Below are 18,471 nucleotides of genomic sequence, written 5' to 3' on the forward strand. Positions count from 1 at the left end.
CCCTCCTGCGTAACTGACCAAGGCGGGTAGGAGCAACAGCAGCCGCTGTGGTATCATCCTTGGGTCCAAGAACAAAGAAGTATCAGAAAGATCAACACAGCCGGTGAGTTGGGGAGACCGATACAAGACTGGTCTATGTTGAAGTCAAGGTTGCAACCGGCAACATTGTATAACTAGTGCTGGAATGAACATTGTTAAACGCGTGTGATGAAAGATGTGAGTAAAGCTAAACTTCTGATGAATGTTTGAACTTGAGAAGGAAAGATACGTGGCCGAGAAGCGAGAGTGTGTGCGAAGCTCAAACATGCTGTCTTCCCCTAGTGCGTAAAACGTGGGAAGGAAAGCCAACTGCTCAACCGTCCTGACATATTATTTTGTGAACACTTTTCTTTTTGTATACACCATTGTCCCACATCCTTTTGTATTTAGAAGTAAGGATTGGCAATAGGTTTATTAGTATAGGCCCTTTTATTTGACAGAAACTTGACTAAGGACTGCGTTATTATTATTTGATGGTCTTAGCCTGCTCCAATCCTTAGCTTTAGGTTTAGATAGGCGTTGAACCAACACATTTGAAGTTCAATAAACACCCTTGAACTGTGATCACTTGTGTCTGTCATCACTGTTTGATGCCATGTCTTCCTTTCACATGTGACAATGCACCATATGAAAAAAAGAAACCATGTGAAAAACGTAAGACTTGTTAAAACAGTATAAAACGTGAAAACAATATAATATGGAAAAAGTGCACCCCACAAGAAAATGGCAAACCATGTGAATGCATATACCATGTGAAAATAATATTCCATGACTAATGTACCACGTAAACACAGTGTACAATATGAACACAGTGATGCCAGTTTCTCAAGCTTTTTATGGCACAGTGTGGATCTCCTCACTTCGCCAAAAAAAGAGCAGCCCAAATCACAAAGGGCATCTGAATGAGTGCATCTTTGATGCTGTCATTCAGATACCCTTTTCCCCACTTTGCACATTTGTGCAAATAAAGGGGGGTTTCAGGGCACTTAAAAGCGGATCCTGAATTCGCAAACGAGATGCACTTTTAAATGCCCCGAAATGAGGGTCATCCCCCTGCACCTTTTGAAACAGGCGCAGTGGGCGAGTCAAATCACAACAGGGTCATTTCTGACTGCTATGATTGCCTTTTTTTTTTTAGTGTGACAGCCACTTGTTATACGGCGGCTGTCACACTTGCATTTCAATATCCCAAACAAGGATGGAAATGCTCTTTTATCTCTCGGCATTTCACTGAGACGGGCCCTTAAAAGGCCCCACTTGGTGAAATGCGTTCCCAGCAACCAAGTGAGTCTGCTCCTGTGGAGGTGAAATAGGTTGGCTGAGCTTAATTGGATCACCTGTGTGTGGTTTTGGGTTTTGGTGTTGGGCTAAGCCTTTGAAAGGCTGTCATGCCATTTTTCATGGGAGTTTCTTTTAAAGTTAAGAAGGGGGAAAGCACTTTTGTAAGACTTGCCGTTTCCCTGCAGGAGGTCTCTGGGGTTGGGCTGCAGGGAAATAAATGCTGTGTTGGTATCTGCAGTAGACATTCTGGGCCCCTGATATTTATGCAGGATCACTGAGTGAGAGTTGGAGGAAATGTGCCTCTGATGTCTGCGTGCGCTGAAAGAGTGGGTGCCACAGAAAAATTGAATGTGCCCCTGATCTCTATCTAGATGTTTGCTAACCACAGCAAAGAAGGGAATAGTTTCTTACCTGTAACTCCATTTCTCCAGCATTGGTATCTTTCATGGATTCACATGCTTAGAATATTCCCCGTCGTCAGACTGGGACCCCTCGGTACACATATATAGCCTTTTCCTATAGGAAAACTTCTGACACTTTTGTGTCCTATCTACGTCCTTTTAGGACCCGCCTACGCATGCTCCGTAGGCCGTCAAGGTATAAGAGGCCCGCCCCGCGGCTCCCCTTCAGATTTCGGCCCCTCCAAAGTAGGAAGGGTCAAACCTATCAAGCATATACATTGCATTCCGGGGAGGCTGGCGGGCGCATGTAAATCCATGAAAGATACCAATGCTGGAGAAGAACTAGTTACTCTTACCTTGTAACGTTCTTTCGATGGGATGTTCCTCCGACGTATTCCTTATCTTAGATAGAAATCCTTCAGCTTTGCTGGCCTCGGAAAATTTTTTCGCCAGAGGGCGCTGCGCGTCGATGATCGCCGAGTCGATGACCCTCGACGGCCTCCGTGCCGACGTCGACGTCATCCTGCCTATAAAGGCCGCGCGCAGCGTCCGTTGCTCAGTTCCGTTTTGTAGTCCCCAGTAATGTTTTTGGATTAGACTAATCACCTTGAAGGAGCATAGGCTGCAAACCCACAGGAAGTCATACTGCGGGGATGGATGGGAGGGTCGATAAGGAATACGTCGGAGGAACATCCCATCGAAAGAACGTTACAAGGTAAGAGTAACTAGTTCTTCGAAGGGATTGTGTCCTCCGACGTATTCCTTATCTTAGATAGACTCCCATAGCAGTGGTATTGTGACTGGAGGCGGGAGTAATAAAAGTTATGTTACCCTTCCAGAATGGACAGAGTGTAACACAGCCTTGCCGAATCTAGTTTCTTGACTAGAGGAGGAATCCAGGCTATAGAATTTGGTAAATGTATGTGCGGACGACCATGTGGCAGCCGCACATATATCTCGAATTGGCACCCCTCTTTGAAGGGCTGAGGATGTTGCGATACCCCTGGTAGAATGAGCCCTTAGATTTTGAGGAGGCTCCTTTCCTGCCAATTTGTAGCACTCCAGAATGGCTAAAATAATCCATCTGGAGATGGTTTGTTTTGTTATTGGAAGGCCCAACTTATGTCCTGCATAACCTACAAAGAGTTGGTCTGCTTGTCTGATCTTAGCCAATCTGCTGATATAGAAGCTCAAGGCTCGCTTAGGGTCCAGCCTGTGCAGTCTCTCTTCCTCCTTCCCCGGATGAGGAGGAGGGTAGAAAGAAGGTAATATAATCTTCTGAGTGATGTGAAACTCCGAGACTACCTTCGGGAGGAAGTTAGGCTTCACCTGAAGAACAACTTTGTCCTTGTAAAAGATTGTATGTGGAGGTTTACACGATAAGGCTTGCAACTCGCTAACCCTTCTAGCAGATGTCAATGCTATTAGCAAAACAGTTTTGAGGGTGAGAAGCTTCAATGAACAAGAGTGTAGTGGTTCAAAAGGGGCACCCTTTAGGAAGTTTAAAATTAGGTTTAAATCCCATAAGGGAACTTGAAAAGGTTTCGGGGGATAAACATTAGTTAATCCTTTTAGGTATTGTATTACCAATGGAATTTTGAAGTATGAAGGCTCCTCTGCAGTGCGCTTAAAGATTGATAGCGCTGCGAGATAGCCCTTAATTGTGCCAACCTGTAGGCCTGAATTAGCCAGGTAAAGTAAGAATGACAACACCATAGGTGTACCACAAGAAAAGGGTTCAATATTCTTTTCTCTGCACCAGCTGCAAAATTTGTTCCAACGGCAGCGGTATAGAGTTTTAGTTGCCGGCCTTCTGGCCGAAAGCAACACCTCCATAACATCATCCGGAAGGTCCCAATCCTTGTACCTCAACCTTTCAGACACCAAGCGTGAAGGTTGAGGGTCTTGATGGCTGGATGGAGAACCTGACCTTCCTTCTGCGAGAGAAGATCCTCTCTGTATGGCAGTCGAATTGGAGGGCAGATGGACATGTCTAGAAGGTCCGGGTACCACGTTCTCCTGGCCCAATCCGGGGCAATTAGGATCATGGTCTTCCGAAACCTTCTCAACCTCCTGATCATTTGAGGAATGACAGGGACCGGAGGGAACGCGTACAGAAGTGGGAACTCCCAGTCCACTACGAACGCATCTCCTAGAGCTCCTCTCGGGGGAAATTCCCTTGAGCAAAATCTGTCGCACTTCCTGTTGATACTGGTGGCGAACAGATCCACTTGAGGGGTTCCCCAAAGGGCGAAGATCTCTTGAAGGACTTCCTGAGCTATCTCCCACTCGTGAGAGACTGTGCTCTGCCTGCTCAGAGCGTCCGCTGTCAAGTTCTTCTCTCCGGCTAGGTGAATTGCCGATAGAGAGATTCCTTCCTGAATTGCCCAAAACCAGAGCTGCATCGCCTCTCTGCACAGTGGTAGTGAGCCTACGCCTCCTCTTTTGTTGAGGTAGTGCATGGCCACTGTATTGTCCGTCATTATTAGGACGTTTCTTCCCCGTACAGACGGCAGAAAAGCCTTCAGCGCTAGTCTGATGGCTCTCAGCTCCAACAGGTTGATATGTAGTCTGGACTCCGATGGAGACCAACGACCGCTGATGGTCAAGTCGTTGGCGTGAGCTCCCCACCCCGTGAGTGAGGCATCCGTGACTACTGTTATCTCCGGCCATGGTTGCCAAAACATTTCTCCTTTCAGGATGTTCTCCCGACAGGCCCACCACTGAAGGTCTCGGGCTACTTTGACCGGGATCCGAAGGAGATCTGTCATCCTTCCTGAGAACTGTGACCACTGAGTTCTCAGTGCCCACTGGAGGGATCTCATTCTCAGGCGAGCCTCCGGCACGAGGAATATGCAGGATGCCATGAGGCCTAGCAACCTCAGAAAGTCGTAGGCTGGGAGATATTGGGCATTCTGAAATCTGATGACCATCTGCAGAATATCTCGAGCCCTCACCTCTGGTGGCAAGGCTTTTCCCAGGGAAGTGTCCAGGACTGCTCCAATGAATTGGAGTCTCTGTGATGGTATCATCTGTGACTTCTTTAAATTGAGGGAGAAGCCCAGCTTGTGAAGGAAGTGGCAAACATAATCTAGTTGTCTCTGAGCCTGTTCCGAAGATACAGCTCTGATCAACCAATCGTCTAGGTAAGGGTAGACATGAATCCCTTCCCTCCTTAGACTTGCAGCCACAACCGACATTAGCTTGGTAAAGACCCTCGGGGCGGAGGTTAGCCCAAATGGCAGAACTCGAAATTGATAATGAGAGCTGCCAATTGCGAACCTCAGGTATCTCCTGTGCCTGGGATGGATCGGCACATGGAAATAAGCGTCCTGGAGGTCTAGAGATACCAACCAGTCCTGAAGCTGGAGGGCCTGAAGGATCTGAGAGAGAGTCACCATCTTGAACTTGTCCTTTCGGAGGAATTTGTTCAATTCCCGTAAGTCTAAGATGGGTCTCAGTCCTCCGTCCTTCTTCGGTATTATGAAGTAGGGGGAGTACCAACCCTTGTTCCTTTCCGCTACAGGTACCAGTTCTATGGCACCTTTCTCTAGCAGGTCTAAAACCTCCTGCAAGAGGAGCGGATCTGGAAGCTTCAAAGGGTTGTTCCCCGGTGGATGACTCTGAGGGATATGTAGGAAGGGCAGGCAGTAACCTTGGGCTACTGTCTCCAGAGCCCAAGCATCTGACGTAATAGCCTGCCATTCCGTCAGATGGTGAGTTAACCTGCCCCCTACTGGTGTTCTGTGAGGGGAGACCTCAGAGTGGTTTTGAAGCGGCTGATGCAGTTGCCGAAGGTAAAGTGGCTCCTGCTCCTGCGGGTGCGGCTTTCTTTCCCCTACCCCGTCCACCACGGGTAAATCTTCCTTGGCCTCTTTGAGCCGGTCGTCCCCTGCCCCTTCCATATGAGGAATAGTAACGAAAGGACCGTCCTCTCCACGATGATCCCGAAGGACGAAAGGTATTCTGACGGATAGCAGCTCCCAATGACTTGGCTGCTGCCTTGGACGTTTGCAGTTTCTCCAAACTGTCATCCGCCTTCTTTCCAAAGAGGGTAGAACCGTCAAAGGGCATATTCAAAAGCCTGGTCTGCACGTCAGAGGCAAAACCAGACTTCCTCAACCACGCATGCCTGCGGATTGTGGTACTTGCCGCCATGGCCCTGCTGATACTGTCAGCAGAATCTAGGCCAGTTTGTAGGGTCTCGCACATCGCATCTTTACCATCCCTGATGATGTTTAAAAATGCGTCCCTTTCCTCTCCTTCTTGGAGGCAGTCAGCCGCTGATGAAGCGCACTCCCAAAGGGTGTGGCTGAACCTAGCGAGCGTACAGGTCGCGTTAATAGACTTTAACGCCATGCTACAGGCAGAAAAAACCTTCTTAGCCATGGCATCATATTTTTTGTCATCCCTATCCTGCGGAGCAGTGGGGTATGCAGATGTGCTGCCTGATGAGGTTGCAGCCTGTACAACCAAGCTCTCAGGAGTAGGGTGTTTTGACAAATATTCAGGGTCAGAACTAGCCACCCTGTATTTTGTTGACAGTTTTTTATTTACTGCCGGGATAATTTCTGGCGTTTCCCAGTTTGTCAAAATCCTTCTCTGTAGAGCAGAGTGAAATGGAACCACAGGATCCTCCTGTGGGCCCTTGTCCAGTATGTCAGTGAGGTCATCCTGCTGAAAGGCAGGAGAAGGTGCAGACCAACCCATAAATTCTATGATTCTAGACATCAGAGCTCTATATGGAGTCTCTGCATGTTCTCCTGGGTCTGGTTTGATAAATTCTGCTTCAGGAGAAGTGTCCAAGCCACTAGCTTCCTGAAGTGCATCCTGAAGATTTTTTAATCTTCCTTCCTCAGAGGCGAAAGTCTCTGGCTCTGGTGATGTGGTCCTCTGTAAATCAATATCTTGGTCTGAATCCTCCCTTTCCTCAAAAATCGAGGTTAAAGGGGGATACATTGGTTTTTGGAATGGTATAAACCCCATTTCCAATGCAGAAGGAGCCATCATCACAGGCCTTGAAAACGTCGATGTCGTCGACACCGACGTGAAAGTACTCGAAGGCGCCGTGAAAAGCGTCGAGAAATGTGTACTAGGCCTCGAAGAACTCGAAAGGATCGGAGTCTTGCTCGAGAACGACGTCGACGTTCTCGGCGTCGAGTCGGAGGTCTTTTGTCTAACCGTTGGCTGTGGAGTAGCCGTGGTTCTTTCCTTCACCGGCGTCGATATCGGCGTCGACGTCGGCGTCGACTCGATCGACTGATGCGCCGATGAATCCTTCGACAACGGCGTCGATGGCGCCGACCTCTGTTTCGAAGGAGTTTTCGACGATGGCGTCGATGATGCTTTATCTCCCGATGGCTCGAGGCGCTTTCGGGTTGACTTTTCCGCCGGGTACTGCGACTCGCGGCGTTTAGATTTTTTGGGTTTTTTACCCGGGGTATCACCCTCAGCTGTCTTCGAGGGGGACGAGGCCGCTTTCTCGAAGACGCTTAGCATCTTTTTCCTGAATTCCTCCCACTCAGCTTGCGAGCTGCGTTTTGTGGGGCAATGAACTCTCTCAGGAGAACTCGACGAAGATGACGAAGGGGATCTCCTACGTCTCTTCTTCGAGTGTCTCGATGTCGACGAGTGGTGGGAGCCACTTCGTGATCTAGATCGAGAGTGTTTTTTATGGTGAGGAGACGAACGTCTCGACTCTACCGAAGAAGCTTTCGAGGAAGTTAAAGTTGACCTACCTCTCTCGAGCTTCCCCCTACGCTCCTTCAAGGCTTTCGCCGTCATGGAAAGGCATTCCTCACACTCCGAACTCTGGTGCGTGATTCCCAGACACCACAAACAGACCCTGTGAGGGTCCGTCAACGACATTTTCTTCCCGCAGTCTCGGCACTTTTTGAAACCGGACCGAGGGGTCGTCGGGTCGGAGGAGGATGCCATCGATATCGAGGTAAATAGTAGTTATTATATACGTTATCTTGACGAGAACTGAGCAACGGTGTTCCGAGGCACAACGAAGCGCGGAAAAACGGAACTGAGCAACGGACGCTGCGCGCGGCCTTTATAGGCAGGATGACGTCGACGTCGGCACGGAGGCCGTCGAGGGTCATCGACTCGGCGATCATCGACGCGCAGCGCCCTCTGGCGAAAAAATTTTCCGAGGCCAGCAAAGCTGAAGGATTTCTATCTAAGATAAGGAATACGTCGGAGGACACAATCCCTTCGAAATGGAGTTACAGGTAAGAAACTATTCCCTTCTCCAGCATTGGATCTTTCATGGATTCACATGCTTAGAATAGATTGTATAGCAGTAAACCTGAAGACGGCGGTGAGAATGTAATGTAATATACCCTCACCACAATACACAACGCATAGGTACACCAGTAATAAGTTTACCCATATAACTGTACCTTCATAAAGCATACGGTCACCAACAGGTAGAAAAAACTCTCCACAGTGTGGAGCTTACCTTATTGAAACAGATGGCACAGGACTGCTCTTCCCATCTGCACCTCGTCCGCATGCTGCCTGGCAAGGGAGTAGTGGCGGGTAAACGTGTGGGGCACTGACCATGCCGCAGCCTGGCATATGTCCGTTAGCGGAATTCCTGCCCATAATGCTGCTGAGGAGGACGTTGATCTTGTAGAATGGGCTCTAGGACGCCCTTGCAGAGGCCTTCCGGCCTTGGAGTGGCAAAACGCAATCGTTGACAAGACCCATCGAGCCAATCCTTGCTTAGAAATTGCCTTTCCTCTCGTCGACGGACCATACGCGATGAACAGTTGTCGAGTTGACCTGAGTTCTTGTGTACGATGTAGGTAAAATTTTAGGGCCCTCTTAACGTCCAAGGTATGAAGAGCTTTTTCTGCTGCCGATGATGGGGTCGCGAAGAAAGTAGGGAGAACAATGGACGAGTGTTTGTGATACACTGTAGGAACTTTCGGGACGAACGTAGGATTAGTTGCCAGAACCACCTTGTCTTTAAAGAATCTTAGGTATGGAGGGTCTACGACCAACGCTTGCAGTTCCGAGATTCTCCTAGCTGACGTGATAGCAATTAAGAATGCCAACTTCCACAATATGAATTTCATGTCCGATGTGGCCATAGGCTCAAAGGTTGGTTTCATTAAGCCTGCCAACACTATGTTGAGACTCCATGTTGATGGGAAACGTTTTAATGGGGGAAAAGTTCGAAATAAGCCCCACATGAAGTGTTTCACAAGTCTGTCGCTGAATAGAGGAGACGACTGTCTCTTCCTCATGAACCTAGAGATGGCCGCCAGGGGCACCTTTATCGATGTGAAAGATAAACCCCCCTCTGCCAAGTGAAGAGGGTAAGGTAGAACTTGCTCCGGAGTCACCTTCAACGGATGTAGACCTTGTTGTCCTTGACACCATTCACAGAACCTTTGCCACTTATAGGTGTAAGATTTGTTGGTAGAAGGGGCCCGAGCCGCTTGCAGAATTTTCTGACAATCCTCCGAAAACGTCTAAGGTACCGAATTCCGAAAAGTCAGGAGCCAGGCTGTGAGGTTGAGACTGTCCGGGTCGTGATGCCACACCGTACCTTTGTCCCGGGACAGTAGGTTCGGGACTCTCGGAAACGCTATTGGATGTTCCAGCGACAAGTGGAACAAGTTGGAAAACCACAGTTGCCGCGGCCAGTACGGTGCCACTAGAATTACCCGGCAACTGTACCTGCGTATCCACTGCACTGTCCTCCGTATGAGGGGAAACGGAGGAAAAGCATAAAGGAACTTGTCCGTCCATGGGAAGGAGAACGCCTCCCCCATGGAACCCTCCTGAGGCCATCTGCTTGCGAATTATTTGCATTTCTTGTTTTCCTTCGTTGCGAAAACGTCCAGTGGGGGCGACCCCATTTCTCGAAAACTTTCGTCAGCTGAACTGTGTCCATTTCCCATTCGTGTATCTGGGCCATCCTTCTGCTGAGGGAATCTGCTTGCGAATTCCTCACTCCCGGGAGATGGTGAGCCACGATGGAAATCTTGTGCTTTAATGCCCAATGCCATACTTTCTGGGCCTCCATGGAAAGAGTCCTGGATCGCGTCCCTCCTTGTTTTCTCAAATAAAACATGGCCGTCGCATTGTCCGTCAGCACTCGTACTCTCGATCCCTTGATGTGTGGTAGGAACGCCTTCAAGGCCCATCGCACTGCTCTGAGCTCTAACACGTTGATGTGTAGGAGTGACTCCATTTGAGACCAACGACCTTGCGTTTGAAGAGTGCCCATGTGAGCTCCCCATCCAGTTAGGGACGCATCCGTGACTATGGTTCGCTGGAACTCTGGTTCCTGTAGGGGTACACCGTTGTTCAGATTGTGGAAACTCTGCCACCACTGAAGGGTCTGAAGGAGTTTGTCGTCGTCGATGATTATCTTGTCTAACCACGATCCTTGGGCCTGTGTCCACCGGTCCGCAAGGAACTCCTGAACTGGCCTCATGAATAGGCGACAGTTTGCCACCAGATGGATGCAGGATGCCATGGCCCCTAGGACCGATACGTATTTCCTCACCGAGAGCTTGGTGTTTCGCCGTAGTCGGCTCGCCAGTTGATTGAGTTTTGAGGTTCTGTTGAGGGAAGGCTTCACTAGCCCCGACTGGGTCACGAACTGTGCCCCCAGGAACACCAACATTCTCGATGGCCGCAGAGAGGATCTTTCGAAGTTGATGGCAAATCCCAGCTGTTGTAGAAGTTGCATGGTGGCTTGCAAACTTGTGTTGGTCGACGCTGGGGAGGATCCCCTTACCAGCAAGTCGTCAAGGTATGGGTATACATGGTGGCCTTGCTTCCTTAGCCAGGCCGCTACTGGGGCCAGGCATTTCGTGAACGTTCTGGGGGAGGTTTTGAGCCCAAAGGGAAGAACAGTGAACTGGTAGTGAGTCTGCCCTATCACAAACCTCAGGAACTTCCTGTGTTTCCGACACATTGGAATATGGAAGTACGCGTCCTGCAAACCCAGGGACGCTAGAAAATACCCTTCTTGAATGGCTCGGATCACTTCTTGCAGCGTGAGCATTTTGAATTTTAGGCTCTTTAAGGACTTGTTGAGATCGCGCAAGTCTAGAATGGGACGCCATTTTCCGTTCGGCTTTTTTACAACGAAGTATCTTGAGTAGACTCCCTGACCTTTCTGTGAGGTTGGAACTAATTCTATCACGCCCTTTGCTAACATGAGTGTTACCTCTTGTTGCAGTACCCTCAGATGGGAATGAGCGGTGAACGCAGGTGGAATGTGCGAAGGGCTGTGCTTGAATTGTAGAGAATGTCCGTTCCTTATTGTGTCCAGCACCCATTGATCTGTCGTTATTCGTTCCCATTCGTCGACATAGGCTGATACTCTTCCCCCCAGAACGGTGTGTTGCTCGTCATTGCTGATCTTTATTTTGCTTGTCTCTCGATGACAACGGATAGGACGGTCTCTTCCTGGAAGTCTGGAAGTTCCGCGTCGGTTTGCAGTTTGGGGAGCACGCCTGTATCACTGGGAGGGGTAAGCCGACCTGCCAAAGGATCTGTATCCTGACGCAGATAATCTGGAATTACCTGAAGCCCCTCTAAAGGGACGAAAAGACTTGTAGCTTTGGCCACTCTGGAGGGCACCTAATGAACGTGCCGTGTCCGAGTCCTCTTTCATTCCCTTTAGGGCCTCATCTACTTTCTCTCCGAAGAGAAGGTCTCCATCAAAGGACATATCTAATACTTTGTATTGTACCTCTGGTCTGAAGTAGGTACACTTAGGCCATGACTGTCGTCGTAACACGACCCCATTATTGACTTGCTTGAAGCCCGATTCAGCGAGGTCAACCGCGATGTTTATTGCGTGACTGGAGGCTCCCTCACCCTCTCGGACAAGTAACATCGCTGCCTTCCTATGCTCATCCGGAAGATGATCCAGCAATGGAGCCAGCCTGTGCCACATTTCTCTGTCGTATCTGGCTACAATAGCCAGAGAGTTTGCGGCCTTTACTGTAGTTGCTCCCACGGATAGCACTTTTTTGCCGAAGGCATCCTGACGTCTTGCCTCGTTTTCAGGCGGAGTCGTGCACTTGTGCTGGGCCTTTGCTTTCCTCGCCGCTGCTGCCGACACCACCAATTCAGGCGTTGGTTGGGAGGATAAGCACTTGGGGGTAGACTCTGGAGCCTTAAACTTTTTCTCAAGGCATCCTTTTACCGCCGGCTCCGAAAAGGGGTGACGCATTGTCTGCAAACCCTCCTTCCACACGTGATCTAGTATGGGTATTGAGAACACTGACCTTCTCTTACCCATGTGGTGGAACAAAAAACAGTCCTTTTTCTGTTCTTCCTGGAACAAACCAAATTCCTTACACGCCTTCTCCATCATAGAATGGAATGATGCAATATCGTCCGGGGGGGACGGGTGAGCCGGGCTTCTTGGGGTTTCTAACTCCACCTCTGACTCCCAGGTTGGATCCCTGGAGGGGGATGATGAGATATCCGACATGCCTCCTCTGTCAGACTCCGAATCTGGCAGCTCACCTTCCTCTTGGGGTGCCTGTGGTGCTGAGACTGGCGTGCGTAAGTGAGTCGGTGGACAGGACGGGCCCGGCTCGTCGACGGGTGACTGTGGCAGGTTTACCTGAGGTAGTCTCTGGTCCAACGACTGTACTAAAGAATGAAGCGTGGACAGAATCTCCAACAACAAAACAGATTGAGGATTGAGAAGAGGGGCAGACGTCGGAATTCCGGATCCCCTCGTCGACGACTTGTCAACCACTCGTAGCCCGAGGTCTGCCGGGCCAGCTATTCTCCCGCTCTCGTCCTCCCCCGAGGACAGCGACACTGCCTGTTCCTGCAGTAAAGTATCCGGAGGGATCGGATCAAAAACTTCAGGCCTCCAGGCTTCCTGTAGAACCTCTGTTGACGAGGCCACCGTCGCAGTCGTTGTCGGTGGGACGGTGGATACCACATGCGTCAGTGATAGGGTGGAGGCCGATGACTGGACCGCCGTCGACGACGGTGGCTTAACAGGTGGTTTAGGCGGTCCCGCCTTTTCCACACTTGGCCTGCTTTTACTCGACTCTCGACTCGTGGTCGATCTATGGTGATCGCCCGAGGAGGATTTCGGCCTTTCCTTGTCATGCTTTTTTGACGAAGATGACGATTTTCTCGACGAAGATTCTCTAGCTGAATGACTCCGAGATGACTCTTTTTCCGTCGGTCGAGATTTCTTCGCCGGTGGTTCCAATGACACAGCGCGGTGTGATGTTTTCGCCGATTGTGTGGAGCCTACCTCCGAAGGGGGGTATGCCCCCGCTCCATCATTCAACCATGCCACCAGCCGTCGATTTCGGTCTTTGAGTGTCTTTTGAGAAAATCCTTTGCATATGTCACAGTTATCAGCCGAATGATGAGGGTGGAGACAGTATATACAATCCATATGTCCGTCCCCCTCGTAAACTTTTTTCAAGCTGCACGTCGCGCGCAGACGGAACACCTAACTCCAACTCCAAGTACACAACCTTGTATAAAATAGTAAGACGACGCGAGGAGATCCCACTACTTTGGAGACGGTTGAAATCTGAAGGGGAGCCGCGGGGGCGGGCCTCTTATACCGTGATGGCCTACGGAGCATGCGTAGGCGGGTCCTAAAAGGACGTAGATAGGACACAAAAGTGTCAGAAGTTTTCCTATAGCAAAAGGCTATATATGTGTACCGAGGAGTCCCAGTCTGACGACGGGGAATATTCTAAGCATGTGAATCCATGAAAGATCCAATGCTGGAGAAATCTATTTCCTTCAATAAATGTCTTCCCTCGCTCGCAGTGTGCACGAACTGCCCTAGTGGGGGAATATAAAAAGTTCTCATTTTTTGGGTGTGTAGAGAGACTTCTATTACTGGTTTCATATTGTTCCAAATACTTATCACTCTTAAACAAACATTGATATTTATTACGTTATGAGTCTTTAATTAAAGTGCCAGAGTCTTTATAAGACAGTAGGCTTCATTCCGAGGCCGGCAGCAATCCGCCGGTGTCGCTGGCGAGTTGCCGCTGACCCAGGAACACTGAATCTGCTGCCTGACTACCCGGTGCCACCGGGATATTACAAATCCCGGCGGTGCAAGAAGTCATGCTTCAGATTCGGTAACTCCCCATTACCATGGAGTCCCACAGGACTCCATATGAGTGGGGAGATGGAAGCACTGGCACCGTTGCTAACATTGCCAGTGCTTCCATGAAAAGTCTGCCTGCAGGGGCCATTGCGCCCAGCAGGTCTGACCCAGGCAGACTCGGAGTGGTGGTCCGGAAAACAAGGGTGCAGTAGGCTTACCGGCACCCTTGTTTCTGGACCGCCACACTCGCAATGAGTATCTTGAGTTGAGCATGATCTGCCACTAAAAACTTCACTGTCAGGAAAAGACTTAAGACACTCCTGTTCAAATAAGATACCATCATGCACCCTAGTCAACCCCCTGCACCAATCACCCACTGATATTTTACATGTGACTGATACCACTGTCTCGTTGTCCTGAACTAATCCGTCCTGTCTTCATGTAACATGCTCTGATGTCCGCGGGCTGCAGCGCTATATAAACAGACAAATAAATAAAATAAAATAAATAAATACTTGAGGATACCCTGCTGTAACCCATGGGGTGATTCTACATGTGTTTGTTACCTGCCCACTGACATGTGGTAAGTGAGGTGATCAGGGAATTCTGCCCAGCCAGACCACTAATGCACTCACCGTCAACCCACTAGATGTCCTCAGAGTCAGGAAGATGACTTCACAGTACAAATGGAGAAATGACTTACAGTAATGATCTTTCTATGGATCCTTCTCCCGAAGATTCCCCATCTTGATAGATATCCTCATCCAACTCTGATACTCGGAAACCTTTTCGACAGGGGGAGTAGTGCACCTTGACTCGAATGTAGATCCGTCTTGCCAGGCGCTCGATCGTCGGCTCCAGACGTGATGTCAGGCGTCTTATATATACCACGTCACTATGCCCCATTCTTCAGTTCACCCCTATTTCCCCTTTGCATGAACACTGCAGAGGAAAACAACGGGATGTAGGCCAACCAACCTGCATAAAACGTTAACAATGGGATACATCACAATGGGGAGACCCCACAGAATTATTAGATTAGAAAAATAGATTTTTGTTTTACATTTCTTTTTTTAGAACAAGTGATCAGTAAGATAGAAGCGGTCACCTTTGAGCCATTATCAGTTCTCTCCTCGCTTGGACAGAAATCCACAAGGACTGGACAGGGACGGATGGGAGGGGCGGGAGAAGATTCCATAGAAAGATAATTACAGTAAGTAATTTCTCCTTCAAGTGATTGCTTTACTCCTCAGATTCCTCATCTTGACAGACTCCCCAAGCAGTTAGGATAACAGAGGAGGGCAGAAAGCTTTCAACAAGCAGATATTGCAGAACTGCTCTACCAAATGGTGCATCAGCTCTAGGTGCAACATCTAAAGAATAATGCTTGACAAATGTATGCAGGGACGACCAAGTGGCTGCACGACACATGTCCCTAATAGGAACTCCCCTCTGTAAGGCTGTAGAGTCTAGGACCCCCCTGGTGGAATGTGCCCTGATGCCAGAGGATGCTCCCTGCCTGGCGACTGGTAACATTCTGATGCACATAAAATAATCCAATGCGACAGGTTATGGGGAGGCCTTTACGGGATAATGAATGGGCAACCAACAACGGGCCAGTCTTCCGAAACACGGATGTACAAGCCACATAAAAACGTAAGGCTCTCCTGAGGTCAAGACGGTGGAACCACTCTTCCTCTTTCGAGGGATCTGGTGTAGGGTAAAAGACATGCAAATCAATAGATTGAGAGAGGTGAAATTTAGGAAGGAAGCCAGGCCTGACTGATAGAAACTTTATCCTGAAAGAATCGTAAAAACTGAGGTTTGGGCACAATGTCTGCAATTCACTAACCCTCCTGGCCGACACGATTTCAACCAAGAAAGCTGTTTAAAGAGATAACAGTCTTATGGAACAAGAGTGCCAGGGCTCGAACGGAGCCGCAATCAAATAAATCAAAACCAGATTAAAGTCCCAATCTCGGACAACAAAAGGGATTGGCAGAAACGTATTGTGAAGTCCCTTCAGGAATTGAGCCATGACCGGAATAGTGAAGTAAGAACCTTGATCTGGGGACCTTTTGAACACACACAAAGAGCCAAATATCCTTTGACTGTGATAACCTGAAGCCCTGCTGAGGCCAGGGACAGAAGGAACTCCATCACAGTAGGCGTGGCGCAAGAGATGCGGTCAATATCGCGCTCTCTGCTCCATGCCTCAAATCTTCTCTACCTGCACGAGATCTTGTAGACTGTGTGCAAGCAGCCAGCCACACCTCAAGTACTTCCCCTGAGAGGTCCCAGTCATCATACCTCATCCTCTCAAGAGACAGGCATGTAGGTTGAGGGAGTCCGGGGTCAGGTGAATCACTCGACCTTCAGACTGGGTCAGGACCTCCAGATGCCGAGGCAAACAGTGAGGTGGACAGATGGACAGATCCAAGAAATCAGAGCACTACCTTCTCCTCGTCCAGTCCGGGGCAATAAAGATCATGGTCGCTGTGAATCTTTCAACCTCCTGAGAATCCAAGGAATGACGGCAGTCAGAGGCAAGACGTAGTGGAGAGGGAAGGTCCAGTCCACTAGAAAAGCGTCCCCCAGTGCACCATTATCCCTCAAACAAAACTGTTTGCACTTCCTGTTTGACTCTGTGGAGAACAGATCCACTACGTATGTACCCCAGAGAGAGAAGACCTCTTCCAGGACTTCCTGGCACACTTCCCACTTGTGTAAGACTGTGCTCTGCCTGCTCAGATCATCTGCCAAACTTTTCTGTGTCTCCGCCAGATGAACTGCTGAGACTGAGATCCGGTTCTCTAGTAACCAGAACCACGGTCTCGGGAGGATAGCACAGGGGCAACGTGCTCGCCTTGGAAGCAAGACGGCACGGAGCAACAGCGGTTTGATCCCCGAGTCGACACTTAGAAACCGCTGGGTATTAAGCACGTTATATATAACCTATCATATCATATCATAGCTGCACCGCCTCTCTATAAAGGGGGCGGGAGTGCACGCCACCTTCCTTGGTCAGGCATGTCCACCGTGTTGCCGTTAGAATCAGGACATGCTTCCCCTTGAGAGTAGGAGCAAAGGCCCTCACAGCTAGCCTGATAGCTCGCAACTCTAGCCTGTTGATGTGGCACCTGGCTTTGGTTTGTAACCAAAGGCCGCTCACCTGCAAGTCCTCGCAGTGAGTACCCCAACCCTTCAGAGACACATCCGTGAGAACTTGGGTTAGCCTGATAGCTTGCCACTCTAGCCTGCTGATGTGCCAAATGGCTTTGGTTCGTGACCAAAGGTCAAGGAGGCCAGAAGTGTTCCCTTGCTATAAGATTGTTGCAATTATCCCATCAGTCGCGGTTGTGGACCACTTTGTTGGACACTTAGAGGATTCTGTGAGCGCTCCCAGGTACTGAGACCACTGGTCCCTTAGGAGCCACTGAAGGGATCTCATGCGCAGCCAGGCCTTTGGCACTAGAAAAATACAGGAGGCCATGTGAGCTAAGAGGCAGAGGAAGGAAGCCGCTGATAAAGTGGAGTGGCTCTGGGAACAAATGTACCATCTGTGCTATGCTGTGAGCTCTCTCTTCAGGAGGTAAAGCCTTCCCTATCCGAGTATCTAGGACTGCGCCAATGAACTGAAGCTTTTGGACAGATGTCAGAGGAGACTTCTACAAGTTGAGGGAGAAGCCCAGCCTGTGCAGTAGTAGGGAAGTATACTCCAGATGAGGTAAGACTTGCCCCGCTGACTTCCCCCGGATCAGCCAGTCATCCAGGTATGGAAATACATGAACCCCGGATCTCCTGAGGTGAGCTGCAATTACCGCCATGAGCTTGGTGAAGACCCTTGGAAAAGAAGTCAACCCAAAAGGGAAGCACATTGAACTGATAGTGCTTGTCCCCTATGAGGAACCTTAGGAACTTCCTGTGCTTTTGATGTATCGGAACATGTAAATAAGCATCCTGTAGGTCTATTGACACCAGCCAGTCCTGAAGTTCAAGAGAGTGGAGGATTTCTCTCATTTATCCTTCCTCAGGAACTTGTGTAGGGCCCTGAGGTCCAGAATGGGACGGAGCCTTCCTCCTTGCTTGGGCACCAGAAAATAGCAGGAATACCAGCCCGAGCATCTCTGGTCGGGAGCTTCCACTCCCATGGCACCCTTAAACAGGGCCCTCAGGAAGATCTTCCTGGAGCTCCTGTCCTGGTTGGATTGAAGGCAGTGGGGGTCTGTCCGGTGGCTATCTTAAAAAGGGCAGACAATAACCCCAACGGATTGTCAGCGGGGCCCAGGCATCATAGGTAATCTCCTGCCATCGGGCCAATGTCCTGCCAACCGTCCACCAACTGGTAAGTCGTGGGAGGGGAAATCAAAGCGGCTTAGAGGGCAAAGCCGCCCCTGCCACTGGCTGTTGGCCCCGAGAAGCCCCGCTTCCCCTTCTGGGACGCGAGAAATGCCTCTGCCCCTGTCTGGCTTGCAGGAGCTGCCCCTTCCTGCCACAAGGTACATAGCGTCAATAGCCTGTGCCTCTTGAGGCAAAGCTAAAGGCAGGCTTTTTTACTCTTTACATTTTTGTTCGAAAGTCAGCAGCTTTTTGTCCAAAAAGCCTATCTCCTTAAAAAAATCAAAGTCCACCCGCCTGTTCTAAACATTTGGGGAGATTTAA

General features: G+C 49.6%; 1 protein-coding gene across 3 annotated transcripts in view; it reads right to left on the reverse strand.

Annotated features, from left to right (window-relative positions):
* Positions 1–18,471, reverse strand: part of PNPLA7 (patatin like phospholipase domain containing 7) — a 2,986,886-nt gene that overhangs the window by 81,311 nt on the left and 2,887,104 nt on the right. The gene's annotated exons all lie outside the window — the stretch shown is intronic.

Source organism: Ambystoma mexicanum, chromosome 8, assembly GCF_040938575.1.
Source record: "Ambystoma mexicanum isolate Mex_15411 chromosome 8, UKY_AmexF1_1, whole genome shotgun sequence".
In the NCBI taxonomy this organism is placed as follows: domain Eukaryota; kingdom Metazoa; phylum Chordata; class Amphibia; order Caudata; family Ambystomatidae; genus Ambystoma; species Ambystoma mexicanum.